The sequence below is a fragment of the Triticum aestivum genome, chromosome 3D, assembly GCF_018294505.1.
Source record: "Triticum aestivum cultivar Chinese Spring chromosome 3D, IWGSC CS RefSeq v2.1, whole genome shotgun sequence".
Taxonomy (NCBI): Eukaryota; Viridiplantae; Streptophyta; class Magnoliopsida; order Poales; family Poaceae; genus Triticum; species Triticum aestivum.
The window spans coordinates 346,017,256-346,033,755 of record NC_057802.1 but is presented as its reverse complement, the minus strand read 5'-3'; positions in this window follow the sequence as shown (position 1 = coordinate 346,033,755).

Below are 16,500 nucleotides of genomic sequence, written 5' to 3'. Positions count from 1 at the left end.
AATGATTTTCTGGGATTCACCGTGTGGGATGTACATACCTACGTAAATGATTTTCTCGGATTACCGTGTGGGATGTACATACCTACGGAAATGATTGGGTTTTGATGCCTCGCCCGATCGCACACGGCCCCAGCCTGGGTCCCAGGAGGGCCTATACCCGACGATTTCTGGGTCGTGTGGGAAGGGCACCCTATCGCGCACACTCACTTGGCGACGGTTCCAAATGCCGTCGCGGAAAGGGGTTAAAAACCATTTGTTTAGCACGTCGCTATACCAGTGCAGGGAATTTGTGTGCGTACGATGAGTGCACCCAAGATATTTAGCTCGGACCAGAAAATCATACATAGTGTGCGAGAGAGACCTATACATGGAGTATATATGCATGCAAACTAGAAAGACCCCCCCACACACACACAAAGAGAGAGAGATAGAGAGAGAGGGAGAGGGACCAACAAGGTTTGTGTGTTGGATGCGTGCGACATAATTGAAGATTGTCGACGAGAGAGAGAGAGAGAGCAGGAGTCCGGGAGAGGGGGAGGTCGCATTTTATGCATCAAAGACTGATATAAACCATGTTTTGATATAAACTTGCATTCAAATATTTAAATTGGAGATCATGTTGTCTGCAATCCACACATGAACGGAGATATGCGTATCAAACAAGTTCATTAATTTGACTTTCAACATGTTCATGGTGTACTATAATATTGTACAACATGCTACTTGATTGAGGTGTTCAATTTTGGATAGTTCACTATTTTGACCTGGTGAACGAGCTATTTCATTGAATCAAGATATTTCATTTTGTGTTTGATTCCCGTTTTTGGGTGGGTAAACTATTTGTCATATAGTAAATCGTTAGCAACGAGCATGTAAAAAACACATTACTCCCGAGCATCATCTCTCCATCTAAAAAAGAAGTGGCAAGCTAATATTTCAAAATTTGATTCGAATCAACTTGATAAGGTAGACGTGGAGCTCGCGCTGACTATTTCAAAACATGCCCTCCTCGCCTGAAATAGCTCGCGCCCACTATTTCAAAACACGCCCTCCTCGCCTGAAATCACTCGCGCCCACTATTTGGGAGAAGCAAAGTTACTCTACTATCCCCGACCCTCAGTACACGGACCCAAGCCGAGAAGCCTAAAGGCAGGGTAGAACTGTAACTCCCCCACACATTTCAGACAAATGCGTCTGTAAGACATGGTTCCTCCTCCCAATTCCCCATTCATACATCGTGGGCGCCAAATCACCTTCTCCACAGAAGCTCCCTTCTCCCCAGGCGCGAAACCTTGGCCCCTCCTCCATGGCGCCCCCACCTCACCAAATTCACTGCCGCCCTCCTCCCTAATGCCGAAGACGCTGTCCATTTGCCCTCGTGCACTGGGCCATGTGCCTCTTACTCCGTGCTGCCAGAGCTTCCTCGACGACAACCGCGTGAACTGTACCGGAGCCGATTCACCCCCGCCGTTCTTCACGGCACCGGAGCAGCTCCAACTTCGGATCCGTCCAGAGCCCCGGCACTGCTTCCCCGTAGCCGTCGACCGTCGCGACATCTCTGCTTTCCTGCCACCGGTAGCCACTGCAACTGCGCTGGCCTCTCCAACTCGGCAGCTGGAGCTGCCTACTCCACCGGGCGCCAGATAGGTCGCACCCTCATCTCAGATCACTTTATTTAGGCGTCCGTTGTCTGAATTTTTATTCTGGGCTCATCAATTCCCAATGGGAAGCAGCATCCCTCGAGGCGGCAGAGCTCCTAGGCTGCCGGTTGGCTGGTGTCTAACGTAATGGTGCGGGGGCGAAAGTTCGCCATGGAAGCAGAGTTTAGATGTCTATCTTAGAGTTGCGTGGGTTGAAGGTACTGCCGCCGCCGGATCTGGATGACGGCGAGTCTTTGTGGATTGGCCGGGGCGGCGCAACCACGGCAGTGCGGTTGGGCGAGGAGCGGGGTTTTGGTCAGAGCTCTCACGGACATCGACGGCGGAGGCAGGCTGCTCTGCCGGTGGTTGCTGGCTCTTCGGGGAAGATTTCGAACAGTGTCAGTCGGGAGGCACAAGACGGCCATCAAGGACAATACCAAAATAAAATAAAATCATGTGACCCCAATTTAGTCTTCAGTCAACAGACGTGTGACCACTCTCGTACCTTGTTGTTGATCTCTTAGGGTATTTCTTCAGATCAGAGAGATGTGTCGTTCTTAACATTATGCATTTTCTGCATCTTCAGTCACACCGTCTTCCGACTCACCGCAGCTGCTCCAACAAGGGAGGCATACACCAGAAGGGAGCTATAGTCCCCACTCAACAGTTCCCTGCATCGAATGCGCGTGCCCGACATGGACAGCCACAACAAATGCAGGGCCATCAACAAGTCAGCACATGATGCTCACTCCTATGGATGGGGGCCAGATAGGTTGTACCCTCATCTTACTTGTGTGCATCATTTATGGCTTTGTTATTCATCTAAGCATGGAAAATAGATTATCACATTGCACTATATATTCATGTTGATCTCTTATGGTTCTTGTTCAGGAGTTAAAGTTGTTCCATAGTTCAGCTAAGAGACTTGTTCTTTAGGTAACGATATTCCATAGTTATCATCCATCAGCCAATGCTATCCCACAGGCTGGTGATTATAGTATTATACCACTTCTAGTATTACCTATGTTGTTCTTTAATACTTTTGTGTGCCATCTAGTTAATCTTGAGTACAAACGATACATATTATGTAGCTTTCATCTGTGTTCTCCCTTTAGTTTATACATTGAAGTGTTGTTCTAGTGGTCTCTTGCAATGCCATCTTAGTTTCCCAATCATACACGCATATGTTGCCTTAGTGTTTTTTGTATGTATTCGGCTAGCATACAGTTTTACATTCAAGTACTGTTTTTTACACTGTTGTCCTGTCGTATCCCTAGCTCTTACATCATATTCCCTCCGTTCAGATTACATGTCGCAGAAATGGATAAAAATGGATGTATCTAGGACTGAAATACGCCTAGACCCATCCATTTTTTTCTGGATGGTGGGAATACATGTCAATATGTCATGCCTTTCTATTCTTCAGTACCTATTCCATCTCTGTTGTAGCATGTTTTATAATTGAAGCACCATTCTTCTATATAAGGCATGCAAGGGGAAGACGGCTATGTTAAAATCTGAAGGGTTACAAACTAGGTCTTTGCAAAAGATTCAAATGCCAGGAGATAATAAACCAACTCCAGTTATCATAGATACTGCTCCAGCACAGAGAAACCCAACTCCCACTGATAATAAGCAGATTCCAGTGGCCAAAGAACTAGTCCACTCTAGTCCAGCAAAAATATGTCAACTCCATTCTAAGAAGCATGTGCGTATCCTCGCATCATGAAATTTTATAGCATTCTAATCATATTTTCTACATGTTTCTTACCCATCTCTCTTTTAGAAAATAAGGTTAAACGATAGAAGACTTCCTCCATTGGGATCGTATTCGAGGAAAGTATCTTGCGGGAATTCTCTGTACTCCAATGCTGATGTAAGTACCTGTTGTATATCACTATATTTTTACATCAGCATGTATTTTGTTAATCGGCGTGAATCCAAGCTTTATCTGATCTAAATTTAGTTGTAGAAAATGTTAAAGGCGACAATGTTGTTTTTGTAAGGAAAATTGCTTGGTAGTTTTGCATACTGAGCTGCATGAGTGTACTATCTCATATCATGCACATTACAGAATTATAGTGCTGCTCTGGTTGCCCATTCATTCATTGTGTCAATGTTGCTTTCGTATTACCTTACCTGGCTGATGATAGCTGTGCCATATTGTGTTAATTTGGTGTAGGCTAGTGTGGTCTCCTTGCCCAAACGTTCATTGTGTTAACGTTGCTTCCTATTATCTGACTTGGCCAATGATAGCAATGCTAGTGTGTTAATTTGGTGCAGGCTGCTGAAGATAAGAAGACAATCTCTGAAAACAGCAAGGCAACCCCATTGTTTCTTTCCAATAAATCTAGGCCAGGTAATATGGCAATAACTTTTGATTAATCTGTTTGGTTCCCCTCCTAATTTATGTTCTGATGCAGTGGTCGAGACACTCTCCACTATCAATAATACAAACCTGCCAAAATCGCTATCTGAATCTGTTCAGTTTCCTCTGTCCCGAATGCAACGAAAAAATGTATGTTTGTGAACCAATTAATGGCTGAAGCAATGATGGAAATGGTGGAGGAATCAGAGGTGCACATTCGTGTGCAACAACAACTGATCAATGTTTTTAGAGACAATGTAGCAAAGCAGCAAGAACTTGCCCACATGCTTATGGGCGTCATCCGCGCTGAGGTTGCAGATTCTTACGTTGTAGATCGTTAGGTTCTGTTCATTTATTTACACTGGCATCAATCTTTGATTGCCGAGTGGATGTAATTTCCTGTAATATATGATAGATGTGCAATGTTTTTTCCCTCTATGCCGTACCTTTGCTTGATAGGTTTTTGTCCTGTGCATAATTGCTCGTCGTAATGGGCTCAAATTATCTAATTGGGCCTAAAGACATGTACGAACGTTAGTGGGCCCATTAAGTTAACGGGCCGTTACCAGGCCGAAAGTTAATGGTCGGCGCTATTACCTCCCGGGTCATTAACAGGCCGGCATAGAAGCGGGCAACAGGTGGGCCCATTTTATTTCACGGGCCATTAACATACCAATACTAAGGTCGGGCTACATATGGCCCAACTATACTGTGGGCCTTTAGCAGGCCGAAAGACACAGCGGGCTCGTACTGGACCATGAAGAGCATGGGCCGCTAAGAGGCCGGATGTCAGGTCGTACTGTAAATGGGCCAACTATGTTATGGGCCTTTAGCAGGACGAAAGAGAAACTGGGCTGGTATTGGACCACGAAGAGCATGGGTCGTTAAAATGCCAAAATTCAAGTCTGACTGGAAATGGCCGAACTCATTTATGGGCCGTCAACAGGCTAAAAGAAACACCGGGCCAGAAATTGGCCCAACACTTAAATGGGTCGCTAAAAGGCCGAAAGATGTACATCCTAAAAATTGGCCCATCCCTTGGATGGGCCGTTAACAGGCCGAACCCACACCGGGCCGATATTGAGCCCAAATATATAGCGGGCTATTAACGGGCTCGAACTGACGATGGGCTGCAATCGTGTCAAATCGTTAACGGGCCGAACTGGCACATCTCGTATGGGCCGTGGGCTTAAATGGACCTGACACAAGTAGGCCTTATAGGGGCCGGCCTGCTAATTTTTACTGGGCCGGCCTTTTTCACCGGAATGGGCCCCTGTTGGGCCATGCCACATGTCGACCTATCATAGGCGCCTTCTGTCCAATGAGTGGATGACATATGTCCCAATGGTGAGCCAACACGTGTTTCCTCCGGCCAATGAGAATTTTACACGTGGAAAATCCCCGGCCCGGGCTGTTAACGGGTTATGGGATCCAAACCAGAACCCGATAGCTTAACGGCGACCCGTTACGGTGGATGCCACGTGTCGGTCACCCTTGACGAAAGCACTTTTGTGACGCGCGATTTATCGTCATAGAAGTGGACACTTCCATGATGATAATTCTGGTAATGTCATGGAACACTTCTATGACAGCACATGTATGACTATCTTGATTATGTCATAAAATCATCATGGATGTACATGCATGAAGGAAAACGTGACCTACTGTGACAAACACGTATCATCACAGAAGTGTATTTTTTTGTAGTGCTAGGAGAGCTAGGTCTAACAGGTGTTTCAAGATTTTCAGTTTCAAGTACTTCATCAGTTTCAATAATTTCATCAATTTCAGCATTCTCAATATCTTTAGCTCTGGAAAGTTGTTCATCAAGAAATTCACATAGTGGCACATTATCATCACGCAAGGTACTAGCATCATCATGAGTATCATTCTTAGTAGAAGTGGCATCATCAATAACTTGCGACATATCAGGATTAATAGCATGTGGTGGTGTTGCAAGTCTACTCAAAATAGAAGGTGAATCAAGTGCAGAGCTAGATGGCAGTTCCTTACCTCCCCTCATTTTAGAGGGAAAAATCTTAGTCTTGGTATCCTTCAGATTCTTCATAATGATAAATAGATAATAATCCCAAGTGACTCAACAAATATAGCTATGCTCCCGGGCAACGGCGCTAGAAAAAGGTCTTAATAACCCATAAGTATAGGGGACCGCAACAGTTTTCGAGGGTAGTGTATTCAACCCAAATTTATATATTCAACACAAGGGGAGCCAAAGAATATTTGCAAGTATTAGCAGTTGAGTTCTCAATTCAACCACACCTGGAGATTAAATATATGTAGCAAAGTGAACAGTAGCACAGTAATATGATAGTTTTGATAGCAGTGGTAACAGTAATAGTAACGACAATAGTGATAGCAATGATTTTGTAGCAAGTGTAACGGTAACAACGGTAGTAGTAACTTAGCAAGAACAATATGTGGAAAATTCATAGGCATTGGATTGGTGGATTCATTGGATGATATTCATCATATAACAGTCATAACCTAGGGCGATACAAAACTAGCTTCAGTTCATAAATATAATGTAGGCATGTATTACGTAAATAGTCATACATGCTTATGGAAAAGAACTTGCATGACATCTTTTGTCCTACCCTCCCGTGGAAGTGGGGGCCATAAGGAAACTAAGGGATATTAAGGCCTCCTATTAATAGAGAACCGGAACAAAGCATTAACACATAGTGAATACATGAACTCCTCAAACTACGGTCATCACCGGAAGTATCCCAATTACTGTCACCCTGAGGTTTACGGGTCATAACATGTAATAGGTGAATATGACTTGCAAGATCGGATTTAGAACATGGATATAATGGTGAAAGCATAGACGGTTCAAATCTGAAATCATGGCACCCGGGCCCTAAGTGACAAGCATTAAGCATGGCAAAGTCATAACAACATCAATCTCAGAACATAGTGGACACTAGGGATCAAGCCCTAACAAAACTAACTCGATTACATGATGAATCTCATCCAATTCCTCACCGACCAGCGAGCCTACGAAGGAATTAGTCACTCCCAGTGGGGAGCATCACAAAATTGGTGACAAAGGAGGGTTGATGATGACCAAGACCAAAGATTCCCCTCTCCAGAGCCCCGAATGGGCTCTAGATCTGGTCTCCCGATGAAGATCAGGAGGTGGCGGCGGCTCCATATCGTGAAACATGATGAAACTTCCTCTCCTATTTTTTCTTCGAAAATAGGATTTTATAGCATCGGAATTAGGGTCTACGGGGCCACGAGGTGGGCACAATCCACCAGGGCGCGCCAGAGGGGGGCGCCCTAGTGTCTTGTGCCCAGCCAGGGGCCCCCCTCCAGTGGTTCTTGGCTCTAGTATTTTTATTTTATTGTAAAACAATTCTCCAAAAAGTTTTGTTCCATTCTGAGATCTTTCATTTCTGCACAAAAACAACATCATGGTAGTTCTGCTGAAAACAGCGCCAGTCCGGGTAAGTTCCATTCAAATCATGCAAATTAGAGTCCAAAACAAGAGCAAAAGCGTTAGCAAAAGTAGATACGACAGAGACATATCAATCACCTTTGCAATCTCTCATAAAACTAACCACTTGATGGAGAAGATTAGGCTTGGAGTTGGATGCAGCGGATAGCAAAATCAATCTCCCTTTGTGCTATCACACTGAAATGTAGATACATTGCTCGTGTGACATTTTAGTAGAACTACACAAGACACTCTTAAGAAAAAAGTGATTTGTGCAGTTCGCCAAAAGGTCGCAATAGCAACGAGGTGAAACGGATAGCCCTGTTTGCCAAAAAGAGGTAAAAAGGAAACAATTATTGGCCAATAACAATTGATGACACATATGATGACCAACAAGAATCATATTCCTTGTCCTAAGGGAAGATAGCAGCACGGTTGTTTATCTAAAACGGTGTGAGGACGAGATTGCAATATGGAAAGTACGGGGACGAGCAATGTTTTGGGCAAAGAACTAGGGAAGATACACATGCAGTATTTTCCACATGTAGTGACGTGGGAAGATGGGATGTGGAGCAAGGCCGGAGGGGAGGAAGCTGTACCTAGGGGTCGTCCGGATGTAACTAGGAGGGCGGCAGCGGGCGGGATCTTCCCATAATGCGGCAGCAAGCAAGTGGCGAAGGCGCTACCGTGCTAGAGCTTGGTCAGAGAGAATGGTGGGTACCGCAGATCGGGACGTGCTGCCTCCATGCCGTCGAATGGAGAAACGATGCACGTCCTCCCTTTCGGCCGGCGGATGCGATGCGGCCTGATCAGTGACCAACGGTGAGAGAGAGAGAGGCCACCGCCGCCTTGTGTGTGATATTGTGAAGAGAGACAAACTCCAACAAGGCAGGCTCCATTGTATATAGTGGAGCAAATTCTTTTTTCTCGATAACTATCATTTTATATTCTGTACGTGCCATTGAGGAATATAACTTTATTTAAAACTAACGCGTCAAGTCGAACTTTGTTCTGTGTACGCGTGGCACACGACCCTCCTTCAAGTAAACAACCGCTACACACATCAAATTATCACGTGGGCTGCCTTTTGATACATAAATGAGCTCCACCGTGTACCCGCACGGGTGTGGCTGGGAACGAGACGTGAGTACGTGCGTCGTGCGTGCGCCTCTTCTCTAAGTGCAGGTACCCCATGTACGTGGGTGTGTGTGAGAGAGATGGTGTGTGATGACCCACAAGTATATGGGATGAATTGTAGCCTTTTCTATAAGTAAGAGTGTCGAACCCAACGAGGAGCAGAAGGAAATGACAAGTGGTTTTCAGCAAGGTACTGTCTGCAAGTGCTGAAATTGTAAGTAACAGAGTAGTTTGACAGCAAGATAATTTGTAACGAGGAAGTAATGATAATAGTAACAAAAGTGCAGCAAGGTAGCCCAATCCATTTGAGGCAAAGGACATGCCAAAACGGTCTCTTATAATAAGCAAAGAGTTCTTGAGGGTACACGGGAATTTCATCTAGTCACTTTAATCATGTTGGTTCGATTAGTGTTCACTACTTTCATAATTTGATATGTGGGTGGACCCGTGCTTAGGTGCTGTTTTTACTTGAACAAACCTCCTACATATGATTAACCCCCTCGCAAGCATCCGCAACTACGAGAAAAGTATTAAGAATAAATTCTAACCATAGCATTAAAGTTTTGGATCCAATCGGTCCCTTACGGAATAGTGCATGAACTAGGGTTTAAGCTTCTGTTACTCTCGCAACCCATCAACTAATAACTACTCCACAATGCATTCCCTTAGGCCCAAATATGGTGAAGTGTCATGTAGTCGACCTTCACATGAGATCACTAAGGGAATCACAACATACATACTATCAAAATATCAAACACATATCAAGTTCACATGATTACTTGCAACAAGATTTCTCCCGTGACCTCAAGAAAAAAAGTAAATACTCACAAATGATAATCATGCTCAAGATCAGAGGGTTATAAAATAGCATATTGAATCTGAACATATAATCTTCCACCAAATAAACCATATAGTAATCAACTACAAGATGTAATCAACACTACTAGTCACCCACAAGAACCAACCTATAGTTCTGGTACATAGATTGAACACAAGAAATGAACTAGGGTTTGAGAGGATATGGTGTTGTTGAAGAGATTGATGGAGATTGCCCTCCCCAAGATGGGACAGTTGTTGGTGATGATGATGACGATGAGTTCCCCTCCGGGAGGGAAGTTCCCCCGACGGAATCGGTTCGCCGGAGGGCAAAAGTGCTCCTGCCCAAGTTCCGCCTCGAGACGGTGGCACTCCGTCCCGAAAGTCCTCTCCTTAGTTTTTTTCTAGGTCAAAATGACTTATATACCAGAATATGGGCACCAGAGATGGGCTGAGCTGAGCACAACCCACCAGGGCACGCCTGGGGGGGCAGGCGCGCCCTAGTGTCTTGTGCTCACCATGTGGCCCACCTCCGGTGGTTATTTGCTCCAGTATTTCTTATTTATTTCATAAAAAATCCTCCTGAAGTTTCAGCTTATTTGGAGTTGTGCAGAATAGGTAGCCTGACGTAGCTTTTTCAGGTCCAGATTTCTAGCTACCGGAGTTCTCCCTCTTTGTGTGTACCTTGCATATTATGAGAGAAAGGGCATTAGAATTACTCCAAAATGCATTATTATGCATAAAAACATCATAAATAATAGTAGATAAACATGATGCAAAATGGACGTATCAACTCCCCCAAGCTTAGACCTCGCTTGTCCACATGCGAAAACCGAAACGAAAAACATGTCCACATGCTTAGAGAGAGAGGTGTGGATAAAAACAAAATACGGACATAGAAGCATCATTTGAATTATTATAACAGCAACAAACTTCAACATAAAACTTTTATCATAGACTTCTCATGAATAAGTAACAATTCATTAAACTATCAAAGTATAAAGCATAAACTCTATTGGAAACCAACAAACTATGTTCTCAGTCAACTTTGCAACCACAATTCATCATCTTTTCAGGAAGGGTCACGTATCGGAGCCTTTAGGCAAGTCCACATACTCAAGCATCCTATAGTCTTCTATGATTGCTAACACTCACCGCATACACATGAGCAAAGCGTTTCAACTGACACATAGGAAGATAGGGGCTTATAATTTTGCCTCCCAACGTATTCACCTCCAGGGTGATGTCAACAATAATAACTCATGCTACCCAAATTCAACTGGACATATGTGCCTAGAGCTTTCCTCACCACATGATGCTTGCCAAAGGAGAAAAATATAAAGGAAAAGAGAGAAAAACGTTGACTCTTGCATGAAACTAAATACATAAAATTAAAAGATATGCCCTTTGTAGAGGGAAGCAGAGGTTGCCATGGGCTTATTTGTTTGTATGCTCAACCCCTTAGTGCAAAAGAACATCACATTATATTTCCCCTTATGATAGCAACCTTTATTATGCAGTCTGTCTCTTTTATTCTTTGCTATCATAAGTTCGTACAACGCTCAATTTTCTCTTACACTAAATTATCTAACACTTTTAGAAGCAATTTTTATTGCCTTATCGCACCGATGATAACTTACTTGAGGGATCTTGCTCATTCCCTTGGTAGGTATGGTGGACTCTTGAAAATAAGATTTGGGTTTAAGGGTTTTTCGATACACAAGTAGTATCTCTACTTGGTGCGGAGTTTTTTGCTAGAAAAGATGGGGGCAAGCACCACGTGTTGAAGGATCTACGACAATATAACTTCTATGTGAAGACGAACAAACATAAATCATTATGTTGTCTTCCTTGTCCAACCAACAATTTTGGCATATAGTATTTGGATGGGGGCTCACAATCACAAAAGATTTCAAGGATAGTGTATTTATATGTGAATCTTATCTTTCCTTATTAATTCTTTCATGAGTTGCATCATTGACCAATGCTATGTTTGTTGACCTCTAATAAAATTTTCTACTTATACTTTTCCTTAGGGGGTGTCATTACCTACCATAAGATTAGCATACGATCTTTTTCATTTATTTCATTTCTTTTTATTGAAACATGAAAGAGAAGAAAGCAAAAACTCAAACTAAACTTTATTATATATCTCGCACACAATTACAAGGATAGATCGCTAAGAAAACTCTCGAAAAGAAAGGATCGAACTAAACTTTTATTCATCTAAAGCAAAAGATAACTGAGGATCGAACTAAAATAAGTGAAGGAAAGATATATTGTGGGTGTTACGATTCCGGGGCACCTCTCCCAAGCTTGGCGGAAGACAAGGGGAGTGCCCATACCCGATACTCAATTTTCTTTTGGTGATGAAGAAGAAGGTGGTGGTGATGAAGTGGTAACGATCTGGGCCTCGGGTTTCCGCGGCAGAGGTCCACCATCATAAGAGGAGGAATGAGTCTCAGGGGTCCTGCAACTGGCAGCCAAACTCATACCTTTAAACCTCGCCTCATATTCAAAGACTTGGTTTTGGAGATCGTAGATCTGGCTTTGGAGGAAGTTGATTTTCTCGTTGAAGGTGAAGACGTAGTCCTTCATGGACTTGCCATCCACCTTGAGATCAAGGGTAAAGTCCGTAATCATGAGGTGATTGGCATTGAGTCCACGCTCCACCATCCCCTTGCTGCGGAAGACCTCCTGCTCCATAGCTTATAGCCTGGCCTCCACGGTCCCCGTTCGCTTGGGACCTTGCACATTGCGGATGTCAAGCACCCCCTCATGCATCTGGATGACCTGAGGGTGCTGCACCACCTCCCGCAAATATGGGTTGATGATGTTCTTGAAGAACTTGTCCTTGGAGGAGCTTGAAGCGGGCATGGTAGATGGGATCTGTCAGAAAATAGCAAGGAAAAGAAAACAGAATTTCTCCGCGATACGGTGGTCAATAGGTTCGGAGGGTATATAAAGATTTTTTATCTTGGGAAACAAGCTAACGGAAGAAAAACGGAGTCCGGAAGGTACCCGAGGTGGGCACAACCCACCTGGGCACGCCTGGCAAGCCAGGTGCACCCTGGTGTCTTGTGCCCACCAGGGTGACCTTCCTGGTTGTTTCTTATTTTCCTAAAAAAATTATTTTCCAAAACGGACAGAAAATATTTTTGCAGATTTTTTGGAGTCCGTTTACTTACCGTATCATGTACCTCCTCTTTTTCACAATTCTGGAGTGTTCCGGAAGATCTCTTTTATGTGTTCTTCAGGTGTCATAGTTTGGAGAATATGGCTTTCAACATTAATGGGCGTACCTGAGATATAATGTTTTATTCGTTGCCCATTAACAACCTTCGGGTTAGTACCTTCAGCATTATTTATTTTGATAGCTCCAGATCGATAAACCTCCTCGATAACATAAGGTCCTTCCCATTTTGAGAGGATTTTTCCTGCAAAGAATCTGAAACGAGAGTTGTACAAAAGAACATATTCTCCAACTTTGAACTCACGCTTTTGGATTCTTTTATCATGCCATCTTTTAACATTTTCTTTAAATAACTTGGCATTTTCATAAGCTTGGGTTCTCCATTCATCTAATGAGCTAATTTCAAATAACCTCTTTTCACTGGCAAGTTTGAAATCATAGTTGAGTTCTTTGATTGCCCAATATGCTTTATGTTCTAACTCAAGAGGCAAAGGACAAGCTTTTCCGTAGACCAGTTTATAAGGAGACACACCCATAGGATTTCTATATGCTCTTCTATAAGCCCAAAGTGCATCATCTAATTTCTTAGACCAATTCTTCCGGGACCTATTGACAGTCTTTCGCAAAATTAATTTTATTTCTCCATTGCTAAGTTCAACTTGACCACTAGACTGTGGATGACAGGGTGATGCAATTATATGGTTAACATCATACTTGGCAAGCATTTTACGGAAAGCACCATGAATAAAGTGTGAACCACCATCAGTCATTAAATATCTAGGGACTCCAAACCTTGGGAAAATAACTTCCTTAAGCATTTTAATAGAGGTGTTGTGATCAGCACTACTAGTTGGAATAGCTTCTACCCACTTAGTAACACAATCAACAGCAACCAGAATATGTGTATACCCATTAGAGGAAGGAAAAGTTCCCATGTAATCAAAACCCCAAACATCAAATGGTTCAACAGCAAGTGAATAATTCATAGGCATTTCTTGATGCTTACCGATATTACCTATTCTTTGACATTCATCACAAGATAAGACGAACTTACGAGCATCCTTGAAAAGAGTAGGCCAATAACACCCAGACTGCAATACCTTGTGAGCAATTCTATCTCCCGCATGATGTCCTTCGTAAACTTCAGAATGACATTTCCGTAGGATTTGTCCCTGTTCAAACTCAGGTACACAACATCTAATAATACCATCTACTCCTTCTTTATAAAGATGTGGGTCATCCCAAAAGTAATGTCTTAAATCATAGAAGAATTTTTTTCTTTTGTTGGTATGTAAAGGTAGGTGGTAAATATTTAGCAACAATATAATTAGCATAGTCAGCATACCAAGGACTGTTATGAGAAACATTTATTGCAGCTAAGTGCTCTTTAGGAAAACTATCATCAATAGGTAGTGGGTCATCAAGGACATTTTGAAGCCTAGACAAGTTATCAGCTACGGGGTTCTCCGCTCCTTTTCTATCGGTGATATGCAAATCAAATCCTTGTAGCAAGAGAACCCATTGAATAAGCCTAGGTTTAGCATCTTTATTTTCCATAAGATATTTAATAGCAGCATTGTAGGTGTGAACAATTACTTTTGAATCAACAATGTAAGATCTAAATTTATCACAAGGAAACACCACTGATAGAAATTCTTTTTCAGTAGTAGCATAATTTCATTGTGCACTATCTAGATTTTTACTAGCATAATGAATAACATTTAGTTTCTTATCAAGTCTTTGTCCTAGAACAGCACCAACAGCATAATCACTAGCATCACACATAATTTCAAAAGGCAAGTTCCAGTCAGGTGGTTGAACAATAGGTGCAGAAATTAAGGCTTTCTTGAGTGTTTTGAAGGCTTCTAAACAATCATCATAAAAAATGAAAGGAACATCCTTTTGCAAAAGATTTGTAAGGGGCCTAGAAATTTTAGAAAAGTCTTTGATAAATCTCCTATAGAAACCAGCATGACCTAGGAAACTACGAATACCTTTGATATCTTTAGGACATGACATTTTCTCAATTGCATCAACCTTAGCTTTGTCCACCTCAATACCTCTTTCAGAAATTTTAATGCCCAAAACAATACCTCCATTAACCATAAAGTGGCACTTCTCCCAATTCAAGACAAGATTTGTTTGCTCGCATCTCTGCAGAACTCAATCAAGATTGCTTAAACAATCATCAAAAGACTTCCCATAAACAGAAAAGTCATCCATGAAAACCTCAACAATCTTTTCACAAAAGTTAGAGAATATAGAAGTCATACATCTTTGAAAGGTAGCAGGTGCATTGCATAAACCAAAAGGCATACGTCTATAAGCATAAGTTCCAAAGGGACAAGTAAAAGTGGTCCTTTCTTGATCAGGTTGAGAAATAGGTATTTGTGAAAAACCAGAATATCCATCGAGGAAGCAAAAATGTGTGTGCTTCGATAGCCTTTCCAGCATTTGATCAATAAAAGGCAGAGGGTAATGATCTTTTCTAGTTGCTTTGTTAATTTTCTAAAACCAATTACCATTCTATAGCCTGTAACAATTCTTTGTGGAATGAGTTCATTATTATCATTAGGAACAACAGTAATACCTCCTTTCTTAGGGACACAATGAACAGGACTTACCCATCTACTATCAACGATAGGATAGATTATACCTACTTCCAGAAGTTTTAATATTTCCGTTCTTACCACTTCTTTCATCTTCGGATTTAACTGGCATTGGTGATCAACAACGTGTTTAGCATCAGGTTCCATATTAATCTTGTGCTGACATAGAGTGGGACTAATGCCCTTTAAATCATCCAGAGTTTATCCAATAGCAGCTCAATGCTTCCTTAGAACTTTCAATAATCTTTCTTCTTCATGTTCTAAAAGGTTAGCACTAACAATAACAGGATATATCTTCTTCTCATCAAGATAAGCATATTTCAAAGTATCTGGCAATTGTTTTAATTCAAACACAGGATCACCTTGAGGTGGAGGAGGACCTCCTAGAGTTTCAATAGGCAAACTGTGTTTAAGCAAAGGACGTTGTTCAAAGAAAATCTTATCTATTTCATTTCTTTCATTCATATGTAAATCATTTTCATGGTCTAGCAGATATTTTCATTTCTTTCATTCATAAGTAGGAGGCACAACAACAGAAGCATGACCAATTATTTCATCCTTATTAGGCAATTCTTTTTTATGATGTTTTCTACTAAACATGGAAAAATGAAACTCATGAGACTCATCACCAAAGCTAACACCGACAATTTGTTTCTCAGAATCTATTTTAGGATTAACGGTGTTCAAGAAAGGTCTACCAGAGATAATGGGACAAAAGTCGTCTTGTGGGGAACCAAGAACAAGAAAATCAGTAGGGTATTTTATTTTCCCACACAAGACTTCAACATCTCTAACAATCCCAGTTGGTGAAATGGTGTCTCTATTAGCAAGCTTAATAGTAACATCTATGTCTTCTATCTCCGCAGGTGCTATGTCATTCATAATTTCTTGATATAAGGTATAGGGAATAGCACTCACGCTAGCACCCAGGTCGCATAAACCATAATAACAATGATCTCCTATTTTAACTGAGACAACGGGCATGCCAACAACAGGTCTATGTTTATCCTTTTTATTGGGTTTGGCAATTCTAGCAGCTTCATCACAGAAGTAAATAACATGCCCATCTATATTTTCTTCCAGGAGATCCTTAACCATAGCAACACTAGGTTCTACTTTGATTTGTTCATCAGGTTTAGGTGTTCTAATATAACTTTTGTTGACCACAGTTGAAACTTTAGCATGTTCCTTCATCCTAACAGGGAAAGGTGGTTTTTCAATATAAGCAGTAGGAACAACTGGGTCAACATTATAAATAATAGTTTCATGTTTAGCTG